The 14163-nt window shown below is 47.8% G+C and overlaps 1 long non-coding RNA gene across 1 annotated transcript; it reads left to right on the plus strand.

Annotated features, from left to right (window-relative positions):
• The first annotated feature begins 496 nt into the window (after window positions 1–496).
• LOC147702664 (uncharacterized) lies at window positions 497–13819 on the plus strand. Its single transcript, XR_015297240.1, has 3 exons — window positions 497–565; window positions 655–835; window positions 13640–13819. It is a non-coding gene; the product is annotated as an uncharacterized LOC147702664 (long non-coding RNA).
• The last annotated feature ends 344 nt before the right edge of the window (window positions 13820–14163 follow it).

The raw sequence follows: 14163 nt of genomic DNA on the forward strand, positions 1-14163 counted from the left end.
TCCTTCGAGGATCCCGTCTTCGATCTTCTGCACTCCAGCACTTGAGTATTTTGTCTTCGTTCCCTCTGCAATCCTGATGTCTGGTGATGCTCCGTTTTTGCCCGCCTACTAATCCTGGTCACAGGCATATTGTCTTCGTTCCTCGGGTCAGTACAGCCATTACCAGAACCTAAGAGAAAATAAATAAAGCGGCATTACTGTTGTTGCAGCTTCAGCATTGTTTCGTGGTCCTCTATAGAAACTATTTCACGAGTCCTTATACTTATCTAATTTAGTTCCAGGTCATGTAGATCGGCTCTTTCTTTTGTATTGTTTTTTGTCCAAGCCTGCAGTTAAGAAAACACTTTTATTTAATGGATACTAAGGTGGATTACACTACATTGAGAAGAATATTCTATGCACTAGCTGTAGATATTTAGGTGAGTTGTTTATATTACATTTACTGATATACTTAAGCATTTCTAGTAGTATACAACATTTACCTGACTGTTTTCTCTTTAGATGTCCATGTACTCTTTTATCACAGCCCAGTGGTCATTATAAATGGAAGAAGGGAATTAACCAGGTAGATACACATACAAATAGAAAAATATGTTATAGAAACAGAGAGACAATACACATACTTACCGTTTCTTCTATTACTTCCTTCAACAGACTTTCGCTTTTGTCCAACTAATCCTGCTTCAGACTGGAGTGCAAAGTGGGACCTTCTCTCCTCCTTGTGTTCTTTCCCTTATTCCCCATGTTGCTATTGATACTTTGACTCTGTTAGGTGAAATATGCATGCCGGGGAAGTAGAGAATTTTTCTTCATTTTGTGGCGTTCCTGCAGAAATGTGAGTAAATGAATGTTACTTAATTTCCCGACAGGCACAAAGCAGTCAGGCTTCACTTAGAGGCAATGTGTAAAGTATTTATGCAGCATTTCAAACATTAATAAGTAAAAACACAACACAAGAAAAAGCCCACACAATATAGCAAAATAGAGCAAATGTAATACATTTACACCAAAACAATACAAATCAAATCACTAGAATGGGAGCTAAGCAATTTTGAAGATTCAAGGTAAGTATAACACCTAAAAGCACAAAGCGCTACTTGTGGTTATATGGTCGTGTGTGACCGTTTGAAAGTCATAAGTTCAGGCCGACCGTGACGGGAAGTGGGCTGGATACAGGGACCAGGTTAGTCCTGCTGAAATGGTTACCTTGCACAAAGAGTACAGTTTGAGGTGGAAGTGGCCGCGAGGAGCAGGGAGAGCATCCCGGATGGTCATTGCTCTAGCGCGAAGAGCAGGCCGGATGTTGCAGACAGTATTTTTTTTTTAAATACACTTTATTGCCTTTTTTTTATAATGCTTACATCGATCACCTTTAAGGTAGCAGTATACATTGGTCTTAATCAGGCAATACAACCCGGTGGCCTGCTGATGCTGTCGATGTCCTCACTGTGCCCCATCTGTACATGACAACTTGGAAGTTCACAGAATTCCCCTTAGCTATGTACTATGCACATTGGATATACCCCCCTCTGCCCGGCTCCCGACAATAAGGCCTTAACAACAACGACCTCCACCCCACCTCCCCGCACTTCTGTCTCCCCTAGAGTATTGTGCAGATCGAATAGTATGCTCCCTGGTATTCCAGGCGTGGATAGTCATGGTGCGCCAGAGCCTTCCGCTGTGACCCCCTTCTATACCAGTGAGTGTCGATGCTAGGAATCGCTCCCATTCTCGCTTTTCTATTGGGATATCCCACCTTGATCTGGTCCCTGGGGCTGCTCTACGTGTTGGATTCTCTCTGGTGTGAAAGCCTCTGAGTCCCTGCCCAGTCTCATTAAGTCCACCACCAACCCTTCCCATGCCTGGGCTCTCTCCAGCTTGCCCACTCCCCGCTGTGCATTCCGAAGCAGGGCCCTGCTCTCGCAACCCGCCCACTTCTCCATCTCACGTCTCCATCTGAGGACATCAGGCCCCCCCCCATTTTTTTCCAGCTACTAGTGATTTCCCGCTTCGGCAAAATAAATGCCAAGTCCTGGAACCGGGATGTGGTTTTGGTTTTAGCAGAGTGTGGAAATAAATGGAGCAGTACGTGGGCCGGTGTACAGGGGACCACCCTTTCCGTCACCCTCGCTGTCACTTGTGTCACTTCTTGCCAGTATTAGGTTAAGGAGGCACAGCTCCAAATCATATGTATAAATGTCGCTCCCTGTTCCTAACACCTCGGGCATCTAGCATCTGTGGCAACAAAATATCGGTTAATACGTTCTGGGGTTGAATAGGCTTTGTGGATATGTAAAAGCTGAACAGGCTAAACTGGGCATTTCGAGATACTTTGGCAGATCGCTCTAAAACATTGTCCCAGTCCTTATCCTCCAGTGGCCTGCCAATGTCATCCTCCCATTTGTGTCGTAATCTGTCTAGTGGTTGCATGGAGTCCCGTCCTATGGCTCTGTATAGGCAGGCCACCGCCTTGATGGTTCCACCCATCAAGCTCATATATTCGCATGTGTAGTGCTGCGGAGGTTCCACCGTCCCCGCACCCCAGTGACGCCGTATTGTTCCCATGACCGCCCCATGTAGGAGGAAGTGCCCTGGTGGTATGTCCCAGTCCGCTCTGAAGTCCTCGAAGGAGATGAGCTCCCCGTCCGGGAACAGATCCCCGACCTTTGTTGCCCCTGCTTCACTCCATTCGTTCAGGCCTTGCCACTGTCCTCCTTGGGGAAGGGCTTCCAGTAGCTGCAGCGCCATCTCTGGGGAGTATGGGCGCTTTGTTTTAGTTTTCTGCAGGCATCTGCCCCAGCTACGATGTATCACCCTATGTTCATTACTGCTGTTCTGTTGGGGCTTAATTGTCCTCAGCAGGGTTCAGAACACCGCGGACCCCTCTGGGGCGAATGGAGGCATCCCCCTGTCTGGGTCCCTGCCTCCCACAATCCATTGTGTAAACCTCTGCAGTTGTCCTGCCAAATAGTAAACCACCCCATACAAAGGCCGACATGCAGGAGTTCAGCTCCCGGAACCAGGCCGCTGATATCCAAATTGGCAATGTGACAAAAAAGTAGAACAGCCGGGGTAATGCCACCATTTTAAGTAGTGAGATGCGACTCATCACCGAAAGAGGGCGCTTCCCCCAGATGGTCATGGTGTCCTTAAGCGAGCGGAGCACCCTCCCTATGTTGCCCTCCTTCACGTCTTCCATATTGTGGAATATGTGGACCCCTAGGTAACGGAAGCAGCGGGGCTCCCATCTCAGATTTCCCAGATTCAGAGGGGGATTTGGTCCCTCACCAGGGGGAACACTTTGGACTTCAGCCAGTTCACTCGTAACCCCGATAAGGAACCAAAGCGCTCCATCATCGCCTTAGACCCCGGCAGGTCACCCTCTGCATCATTTAAGAATAGTAGGTCATCTGTGCATAACGCCACTTGTTGTCGCATCTCTCCCACCTGGATCCCCCGATACGCCCTTCCGGACCTTGCTATACAGGCCAATGGCTGCACTGCCAAGGCGAATAGCAGCGGGGACAGGGGACATCCCTGGTGTGTCCCGCTCTCCACCCGATATTGTGCAGATATTGTGCGACTGGTGCGGACCCTCGTCAATGGATCAGCATATAGTAACCGTACCCAGCTTATAAAGCCCATTCCTAGGCCCATTTTGGTCAATACTGCGTATAAGAACCCCCATTCGAGGCTATCAAATGCCTTTTTCATGACGATGGCAAACACGCCCCTCTCTGCTCCACCGTTGTTCCTAATTCGATCATGGACAATAGCCTACGAACATTTAGGGTTGTGTTCCGACAAGGTATGAAACCTGCCTGGTCCTGATGTACCAGAGGCACCATGTAGGGGAGTAATCGCTTTGCCAGTATTTTACTTAGAATTTTAAAGTCGAGATTGAGCATCGACAATGGGCAATATGATTTGCACTTCAGGGTAGACTTGTCCGGCTTTAGAAGCCGGACTACCACCGCCTCCCTAGTCATGCCCGGCAAATGGCCCCTCTCCCTGGCCTCCGCATACATCTCAACCAATCTGGGGGTCAGTACGTCTAGGTATGCAGCATAGAACTCCTTAGGGAGCCCATCAGTGCCCGGCGTTTTCCCTCTCGCCAGTGCCTGAATAGCTACTCGGATTTCGCTGTCTGAGCTCCACCTCTTCGTCCGTCAGGGTGTGCATCGGAAAGTCCGCCAGGTACTCCTCCATGTCCCCCTCCCCACAGGGCCCAGCGCTCATATACAGGTGCTCATAGTACCCTCGGAAACTGTCCTTAATATCGTCCTTCCTATACAGATGTCGCCCTCCTGGTCCCGTCAGTTCTAGTATTGCGTGCTCCTTGCGGGTAGGGGTAGCGAGCCACGCCAGCAATCTGCCCGCCTTATCTCTCTCCTTCTCTTCTGTCCATATAAACCTGGTAATCGAAGCACCTCAGTCACTCCTCCTGTACTGCCACTTATTCTTTCGCTTCGAGCTTTTCCTGCCGTAGGTCCGGATTATTCGGACGTCTGCACTCCAATTCCCTCAACACCCGAACTGCCCGTTCCACGTCCGCCAGTAGTGTACGACGCACCCCTATGGATAATGCCATGCAATGCCCCCTAATCACTGCCTTAAAGGCCTACCATTCGGTCACCCTGGAGTCCATAGTGTGTGCATTGTCCATGAAGTATGTGATGATTTGCTCCTTAATCTCATGGTGGAACACTTTGTCCTCAAGTGCCTCCGGCTTGAGGCGCCAGCTGGGGATGGGCTGACTTTTATGCCCCCATTGTAGTCGGGCTAACAGAGGATTGTGGTCGGACACCGTTCGGGTGAGGTATTCCATCTTATGAAGTCGGTGTGCATATCTGGTGAACATAGGAAGGTATCTAAGCGGACGTGTAAGTCATGTACGTGGGAGAGGTGGGAGTACTCCCTGTCCCCTGGGTGCCTTAGTCGCCACGTGTCTAACAGTCCACAACGGAATTGCCATTCCCTAAACATCCTAGCTATCCTATGTACTGGGGCGTCATGAAGTGGTGGGTGTGAGCGATCCAGGACTGGGTCTACTATACAGTTAAAGTCGCCACCTATAATAACTGCCCACCGTCATATATGGAGCCAGTGCCCCTGATAAGTGCTCAAAGAACACCCCCTGATCCGTATTCCGGCCATAGACATTGATGAGTGGGATGTCCTGACCGTCGAGGCGTCCATTGACCACCACATATCGGCCCTTTGGGTCTACCTTGTGAGCAGTGTGTTAGAAGGGGACGCCCGCCCTGATCCAAATCAAGAAGCCCCTGGCAAATGCGGAGTACGTGGTGTAATACACCTGGCCTCTACACCTATGATGTAATGCCTCCCCTTCTGATGCTAGTGTATGTCTCTTGCAGCTTTGCTATGTGGACCCCCAGTCTAGTCAGCTGTGAGAAGATCTTGTAACGTTTAAGCATGGAGTGCATCCCCCGAATATTCCAGGAAAGAAGATTATATTCAGTCTGCCTGTGCATTGTAAATTAGCCTCTCCACCTCTGTCTGGCCTCCCTCTGCCCTGCCCTGTATCCGGCGCCCAATATCGTAGAATGCGAGCCTTCACGTAATACTCCTTGGTACCCCATTGGGGAAGACAACAGTGCCCCCAACTAGAACTAAGAAAACCATCCCAACTCCCCCTCCCCAGGACAAGTGAGAACGTCTCCCCATCCAAACCTTGCACACTAGTGCCTGAACAGTCAGAGTTCGGAAGTGGTGGCTAGGCCAATGTCCGCCTGGAGGACAACCGACCTCTTCGCCCCCCCATGGTCCTCCCCCCAGCATAAAGGTCTCGGGTAGTTACCGTGGAACCCCTCCTGACAATGTGTAGGGCTATACTATACTAACACCATGCCCCACCTCCTCTCAATATAGTCCTGACTGTACTTGCTTGCGCGATCCACTTAACATCAGGTCATCTGCCGATCTGGGAGTTACATGCGGCAAGGCCTGGCTGTCATCCCCCACCGAGCTCGAGCTGGTTTCAGAGTCCGAGTACCTCTACTCTTCCCCAGAGTGCAACAGTGGGTCCCCGGTGCCCGCCGCGCTCAACGAGGCCACTGCTGCAATTGCACTGGCTCTGGCCCGGTTCACCTCGTCCGTCGTCAGGTGGTTCTTTGAGGTCGTCCCTCTGTCAGGAGAGCGTGTCAAGTCCTTTTCAACTGGGTTCTTGTCTTCTCGCTGCGGGCCTCGGGGATCCTGCTGCTCAATCCAGTCCCAAACATCCTGCGGGGTAGTGAAGAATGTAGTGCCCCCGGAGCGCACTATTTAGAGTTTAGCTGGGAAGGCCATAGAATAGGACATCCCCATCTGGCGCAGTTTCCTTTTGACCGTGAGAAAGGACGCTCTCTGTTGTTGCACCTCCCGAGAGAAATCTGGGAAGATCCTTACAATGCTGTTGTCCACCTTAAGTTGCCCTTTGAGGCGCGGCTGGCTTAGAACAAGGTCTCTATCTTTGTAGAGTGGGGTTTGGGCAACCACCAGCCACGGTGGCCTGCCAGGTTGCGGTGCTCGGGCGGGAACTCTGTGTGCCCATTCCAAGGCGTAGAATGTTGATAAACCCTCTTCTGCCTCAGCTGTGCGCAGCCAGCCCTCAAGGTATGTCACCATGTCATTCCCCTCGACTTTTTCGGGTAGGCCCGTGACCCTAATGTTGTTTCGGCGGGCCCTGTTTTCCGCATCCTCTGCACGTTGTTCCAGGAACAGGATTCTTTTTTCTATGTCTGTGACTGCGTGCAGTAACAGCTACCAGTGGCTTCATGCTTTCTATCTCCTCTTCTGCAACCGTGACCCAATCAGCCAGCTTCCTGTGGTCTGCTCGTAGGAGGCCCAGGTCCTCCCCGATTGTGTTGATCTTGGTCTCCACGGCCATCCGCGATCTTTCTATGGCCTGTAGGATGTCGTGGAGTGATAGCTCCTCTTGGGGTGTCGCCCCTTCCTTCCTGGTCTCCGAGCATGAGCTTGATTCCCCGTTTTCATCGCTCGGCACCTCTTGCTGCTCAGTATCCCGTCTCAATCAGGACATGTAATAGTTAAAAGCTTTTTTCCAGCTTTTTAAATACACTGCACTATGACTTATGTGCTGTTTAGGGCCTAACCTATGTATTAAAAAGGAAGGTTTAGGCCTGGCACAAGGTTTATTTTTCCAGGTCAAAGTGGCAGTTAACAGCTGCACACACAAGCTGAAATGGAAGGCCTGAGACATGTTTAAAAGGGTTTAAGTGGGTGGCACAATCAGTGCTTTAGGGCCACTAGTAGCATTTAATTTACAGGTCCTGGGAACAAGTAATACTACATTACTAGGAACATACAAGTAAATTGAATGTGCCAATTGGGTGTAAGCCAATATTTACCATGTTTTAGGATGCGGGCACACAAGCTTTAGCACTGGTCAGCAGTGGTAAAGTGTGCAGTCGTATAAGTCAACAAAAACAAAATCAGAAAAAATAAAGCCGTAAGGCAAAAAGTTTGGGGGAAGACCACCCTAAGGCTGACAGGTCTAACAGGGACCCATTAGATCAATGTTATGCTTTAACAGTATATACTGAGACATTTAAAAAGGCACAACAGTGGTGTAAATGTAAATTGTGTTTTGTCCGAATCATAACACTCTCTGATCTATCTTTCTATGAGTCTGTCTAAACCAGGTCAACAATTCATGCTCTTTAATCTGCACTTTGTTTTCATTGCTCCTAAATGCCACTCATGGCAAATTTCCAAAAGCCTTGCAATTTCTCTGGTGGAATTACTCAACAATTCTTTAGCAGCACTCCATCCTCAGATGTTAATTAATTGTGAACCTCCCTGGAGGTATGCAATTCCTTTTTCACACCCTTTTTAGTGGCCACCCTTCTATTATCTACCTAAGCACCTTACTCAGTCCTTCATCTTCTGCAGAGCTCTCACTCAACTCTTGTTCTCCAGTGTCACAGTCTTCCTTAGCCCAACCCAGTTGTCGCTTTTAAGCAAATACCCTATAGCTCCTCCCCAGCCTGGGTACCAGTTAATGACTATGCTACACATGGAGATTAGTATAATATGCCTTTATTCTTGTGCGTGTATCCGCGAGCTCAACATTGTAAACCTGCATTCACTTTGCTATGCTCTAATGCTCGCGTCACAGTTCTACAGAGTCCATCAGGAGCAGTAAGATTTCTGTCATTGCTAACTCATCCAACACTCCATCTCCCCTTCTGTTAAATAAAAAAAAGTAAAAAAATGTTACGACTATAAACATAATCATAACTCTTCCATGAGTCTTTGTGGTGCTTTGATCACATGTCCCAACTGTGTTTCCGGAAACTGGGGACAGGCAGTAGATTTGTCCATGACCTGCATTAGCAATGTATGTTGGAACAACAGCAGTCAGAGGGTTTTTATTTTTCCTTTCAGACCCAGTCTCAGCATTGATGTCAGTGCCTGACAAGCGATAAGCCACATGTCAAAAATGCGAGGAATCTTGTATAATGGACTTCCCAGGACATTAACTAGTGACAACATAGAAGGGCTCAGCATCGAAGGAAGCATCAGACTTCTGTTTTCTAGATTGACAGACAAGCACTCAATCTCCTCTAGTGAAAATAATGTCTTTTGCATGTCAGCTCTTCTCTGCATAGGCCTTCATTTTCCTTTTATGACACAAGTCTCTTGCACAGATTTCTTCCTCAGTACTTGACCTTTTAGTGGTCCAATGAGGTAACTTGGTCATTGTGGCTCTCCCGAGCATCAGGGTTGCATGGCTTTTACCAGTGATCGAGTGAGGGGTCGAACGGTAAGCTCGAAGAGTAGAATTCAAGTCAGTTTTAAGGTTGAGCTTTTCCTGTACAGCATGTTGTTCAGCTTTCTTTAGAGAACTCATGAAACGTTCGACAAGGCCATTGGCGTGGTGCCAAAGAGGTTTGCTCTTCAGATGCATCACATTAAGATGATTGAGAATGTCTCCAAATTCTCGACTGTTCAAAGATAGGCTGTTGTCAGATTTTAAGATTGCAGGAACACCCCATCCTACAAAAATGCTGTCCAATCTCTCAATTACTCTTTCTTGAGTGATGGTTGAGAGATCTTCTATCAATGGAAAACGGGTTTGTCATCAACAATCACCATCAGGGTGATGTCCATTGTCAAGAGGACCGAAGAAGTCAATGGCAATTCTTTCCCAAGCATGCTTTGGCAACTCTGACATGTTTAAGGTGTGTTGAGTGGTTTTTGATGAAAGGCAGTTGCATGGATGACAGACCTTCAATTCTCTTTCAACTCTCTCATCAAGATGAGGAAACCAGACTTGGCCTCGGAGAGCTCTATTTGTGGCAACGATTCCACAATGTCTTTCACGGGCCACTTCAATTATCTGTTGTCGCAGACTCTCCGCACTAACAATTCTCGAACCTCTTAGAATAATACCTTCTTGAGTAACGGACCATTCATCTTTGACATTTTTAAACTTCTGGTACTCACTGGTAAGAGGTTGAGTGTACTGGTTCCAATACTGATGTGCAATAATGTCTTTCAGTTTTAACATGTCACTATCTTGACTTGTGGCAGTGACAATTTTTTCGAACGAAATGGCATCTGGTGTTTGGATTTCACAATTAAATGTATGTAGGCTTTGACTGTCTTCGAAGGGGTACCATGGCACTTGTGAGAAGTTGTCGGCAGGGTTTTGATATTTTCTTGGACTGTGCACAATTATGTAATTGTATTCTTGTAACAGTAAACCTCATCATTCAATGCGAGGAGGCATCTTGGCCTATGGATTGCCAAAGATGGTAAACAATGCTTGTTGATCTATCACAAACGTGAAAGGCTTTTCATATAAGAATAAATGAAAATGGCTATAAGCCCACACCACTGCTAAACTTTCTTCCTCAGGTTGTGAATGAGCATGTTCAGTTTGGGACAAACTTCTGCTTGCATATGCCACAATATGCCTTTGAGTGCCCGATGTGCTGTGCGAAGAATGTGCCTATTCCAACTGGGATACCGTCAACAACAACCTCAGTATGAAGCTTTGGATCAAAATATGCCATTTCAGTAGCATTCTCAATAGTATTAATTGATCTTCTTGAAGCTTTGCTCGCATTCATATGACCAATAAAACAAAATATTATTTTTTGTCAAGTCTCTCAATAGGGCATTTATGGTGGCAACATCTTGTATATAGCTAGAGCAGTAGCTGGTCATGCCAAAGAATGAACTTAACATATTTTGTGGGGACTGGCAGTTGACAACGCTTACACTTTAGCTGAATCGTGTTTCATGCCTCCATCAGAAAAGATATGGCCAAAGAATTTTAGCTTAGTCTTATGGAACTCACATTTGTCAGCATTCAAAGTCACACCTGCATCTGCAAGTAAATGACACACTTTCATGAGAGCTTTATCATGCTCCTTCTGTGTATCTCTGAAAAACAATAAATCATCACTATGATTAAATGCATTCATGACAGGCTGTATGATATGTCGAATTGCCTCTCCATACAGCTAAATGGCTGATGACACACCAAAACATAGGGCCACATGTATCATGCATTTTACAGGTCGTAAACATTGGTATGTATGAATTCCAATTTGCGATTCAGCAACATGTTACCGAATCACAATTTGGAATTGCGAATACATACCAATTCGTTATTAGGTAGGGGTGTCTTTAGGGCCTCCCTTAGTAATACTAAATCACAGTGGTATGTAGGAATCAATCATAGGTTTCAATCAATCAATCATAGATTTGTTAAGCGCACCTACTCACCCAAGAGGGTCTCAATGCGCGGGGCAGGGCAGGTCCCAGATGTTCATGGCACTCCGTCGAGGAGCCAGGTCTTGAGGTCCTTAGTGAACTTGGAGAGAGTTGGTGTCTGTCTAAGGTGTAGTTGGAGGGTGTTCCAAGCCTTGGCCGCGAAGAAGGAGAAGGAGCGACCTTGTGTTCTGGTCTTCTTGACGCAAGGCACCGTAGCAAGGGAAATCTGGGCTGAGCGGAGGGAACTTTGGGGTGGGTGGAAAGAGATGCAGTAGTTCAAGTATGCAGGTCCGTTGTGGAGGGCTTTGTGGGTGAGGGTGATTAGCTTGAAGGTGCTTCTCTTGTAGTGTCCGCAGGTGTTGGGTGATGTTGCCATGGCACGGTAGGTTGAGGGCTAATCTGGCGGAGGTGTTCTGGATGTTCTGGAGTTTACGGGTGAGGTTCTTGTTGATTCCATTGTAGAGAGCGTTGCCGTAGTCAAATCTGCTGCTGATGAGGGCGTGGGTGACAGTTTTTCTGTGTTCGAGGGGGATCAATTTGAAGATCTTTCGTAAGAGTTGGAGTGTGTGGACACAGGAGGATGAGACACCGTTGATTTTGCAGTCCATTGTGAGTTCGGAGTCCAGGATGATTCCGAGGTTTTGTGCGTGGTCATGTGGGAGGGCGGGTTCCCGAGGGCCTGGGGCTACCAGGTGTTGTTCCAGGCGTCAGGGTGTGTCGGCCCATGATGAGTACTTCGAGTTTGTCCGTGTTGAGATGTAGGCAGCTGATTTTCATCCACCTGGCGACTGCTTTCATTCCTTCTTGAAAGTTGTGTTTGGAGATGTTGGGTTTGTTGGATAGGGAGAGGATGAGTGGGGTGTTGTCTGCGTAGGATACAATGTTGAGTCCATAGGATCTGACAATGGGGGCGATGTAGACGTTGAACATGGTGGGGCTGATGGAGGATCCATTGGGAACTCTGCAGGTGGTCGGGTGGAATCGAGAGGAAGGGTGGAAGTCTGAAACGCTGCATTCTGCCAGAGAGGAATGAGCGGGTACAGACTAGGGCCTTGTTCCGGATCCCTGCATCGTGGAGTCTGCGGGCTAGTGTGCAATGAGACACTGTGTCAAAGGCTCCAGAGAGGTCCACGAGGATAAGGGCCAGAGTCTCCCCGCTGTCGAGAAGGGTGCGGATATCACCTGTTGCGGCGAGTAGGGTGGTTTTGGTGCTGTGGTTTTTCCTGAAACCATATTGGGATGTGTTGAGCATATTGTTTTCTTCAATGAAGTAGGCGAGCTGGCTGTTAACGGCTTTTTCCATTACTCTCACCGGAAACAGGAGTAAGAAGATGGGTCTGAAGTTTTTGAGGGCGATGGGGTCCGCCAAGGGTTTTTTCAGGAGAGGGTTGATCTCGGCGTGTTTCCAGTCATCGGTGAAGGAAGCAGTCTTGAAGGAATGGTTGATAACTTGTCACGAAGCTTGGGCTATGATGTTGGTGGCTCTGTGGTAGATGTAATGGGGCAGGGGTCCGTGGGGGCCCTGGAGTGGATAGACTTCATAGTCTTCCCTGTGGCTTCGGTGGTGAGAACGGCCCAGCTGTCAAGTGTTGGCTGCGTTTGTATTGGGATTGGGAAGTGTAGGTTCCTCATGTTGGTTATCGTCGTCGAAGCTGTCGTAGATGGTCTTGATTTTGTGGTGGAAGAAGGAGCCTAGTTTGTTGCAGAGGTTCTGGGAGGAGGGGATGTCTGTACTTTCACTGTTGGGTTGGGCAAACTCTTTGATGATGCTAAAGAGCTCCTTGCTGTTGCGTGCGTGGGTGGAGATTCTGTCCTGGAGTGCTTTCTTTCTTGTGTTTCTGATGAGCTTGTGGTGGGCGGTGGTGGCTGCTTTGAAGTTGTCATGGTCTGCTGTTGTTTTGGAGTTCCTCCAGATCTTTTTAAGGCATCTGAATGTTTGTCTGGATTCTAGGAGTTCGATGGAGAACCAGCTGGCTCTCTTGGAGTGTGTGTTTGTAGTTTTCTTGAGGGGGGGCGATGTTGTTGGCACATTCGGTGATCCATTTGTGCGGGGTTCAGGCTGTGGTCGTTGGGTCATCATCCGTGGTGGTTGGAGTGGAGCTGCTGAGGAAGGCGGTGAGCTGGTCATTGGAGCTCTTGTTCCATTTTCTGCGTGAGAGCAGGTGTGGAGGTTTGCGGGTAATGCTAGTATTCAAGGTGAAACGTATGCAATGAAGGTCCATCCATGGGAGTTTGGAGGTGCGGCTGAAGGTGATGGAGTCGCCCGCTGTGAAGATGGTGTCGAGGATATATCCTGCTGAGTGCGTGCGTTCTGGTATGATCTGTTCGAGTCTAATGTTGCAGAGGTTGTCCCGGAGGGAGGTAGAGTTGGGGTCTTTGGGGTTGTCGAGATGGAAGTTGAGGTCTCCCAGTAAGGTGTAATTGGTGGAGGTGATGTCTGGCGGGATGATGATATCGGTGATGGAGTCGGAGAAGGGTGCATGGGATCCGGGGGGTCTGTAGACGAGGGTGCCCCGGCGTATGGTGGTCGGGTCGGTCTGTATCTTGAAGTGTAGGTGTTCCATCAAGTCTGTGGGCCCGTCGGTGTGGTTGCTCAGTGGGAGGTTGGATTTGTGGGGGACGCCTCCTCTGGGTCGATTTGGGCGGTCCTTCCGGGAGATCTTGTTTCCTTTAGGGATGGTGAATGACTCATGGAGTTTCATACATTCAAATAGCGATTACCTAATTGCAATTCACAGAGAATCACAATTAGGTAATCGCTATTTGAAATAATCATACATGTGGCCTTTAGTCTTTTGTATCGGAGCACACCAATATGTGTAGAAAAGGTTGTACTGTACCTGCAACTCTCCTTGAGTTCCAACTGATAATATCCTTTATTCAAATCAAGGCGAGAGAAGACCTTCAGACCATTCAATTGGGTTATCATGTCAGCAGTGTGTGAACCTGGATGTCGTTCTTGTTCATTTGCCTTGTTCACTTGACGAATGTCAACGCAGATGAATACAGCTGCTTCACTGTCCTTTTTGGGCACTACCACAATGGGAGAACCCCAGGGCCTTGGACTACTGGAAAGGTCAGTGATATGTTTTAGCAATGATTCAAGTTCTTTTTCAACAACTTCCTGTAAATGAAATGCAGTTTGTGTGTTTTTGAGCAATAGGATGAATGTTGTCATTAACATGTAATTGTACTTTTATAGTCATCCTAACCCAGGAAACAACATTGGAAATTGGCTTACTATTTTGTGATAAGCATCCATGTTATACTTCATTGATATCATTCCCATATCAACATCTGTGCTGAAAAAACAGGTACTTGACACCATCCCTTGAAGTACATAAGTGGGTGCTTGTATTTACGTTTTCTTTTGTTTCCTCGTTGCTTCAAATAAACCATGACTTTTTAATGGTC

Source organism: Lissotriton vulgaris, chromosome 7 (genome assembly GCF_964263255.1).
Source record: "Lissotriton vulgaris chromosome 7, aLisVul1.2, whole genome shotgun sequence".
Lineage (NCBI taxonomy): Eukaryota > Metazoa > Chordata > Amphibia > Caudata > Salamandridae > Lissotriton > Lissotriton vulgaris.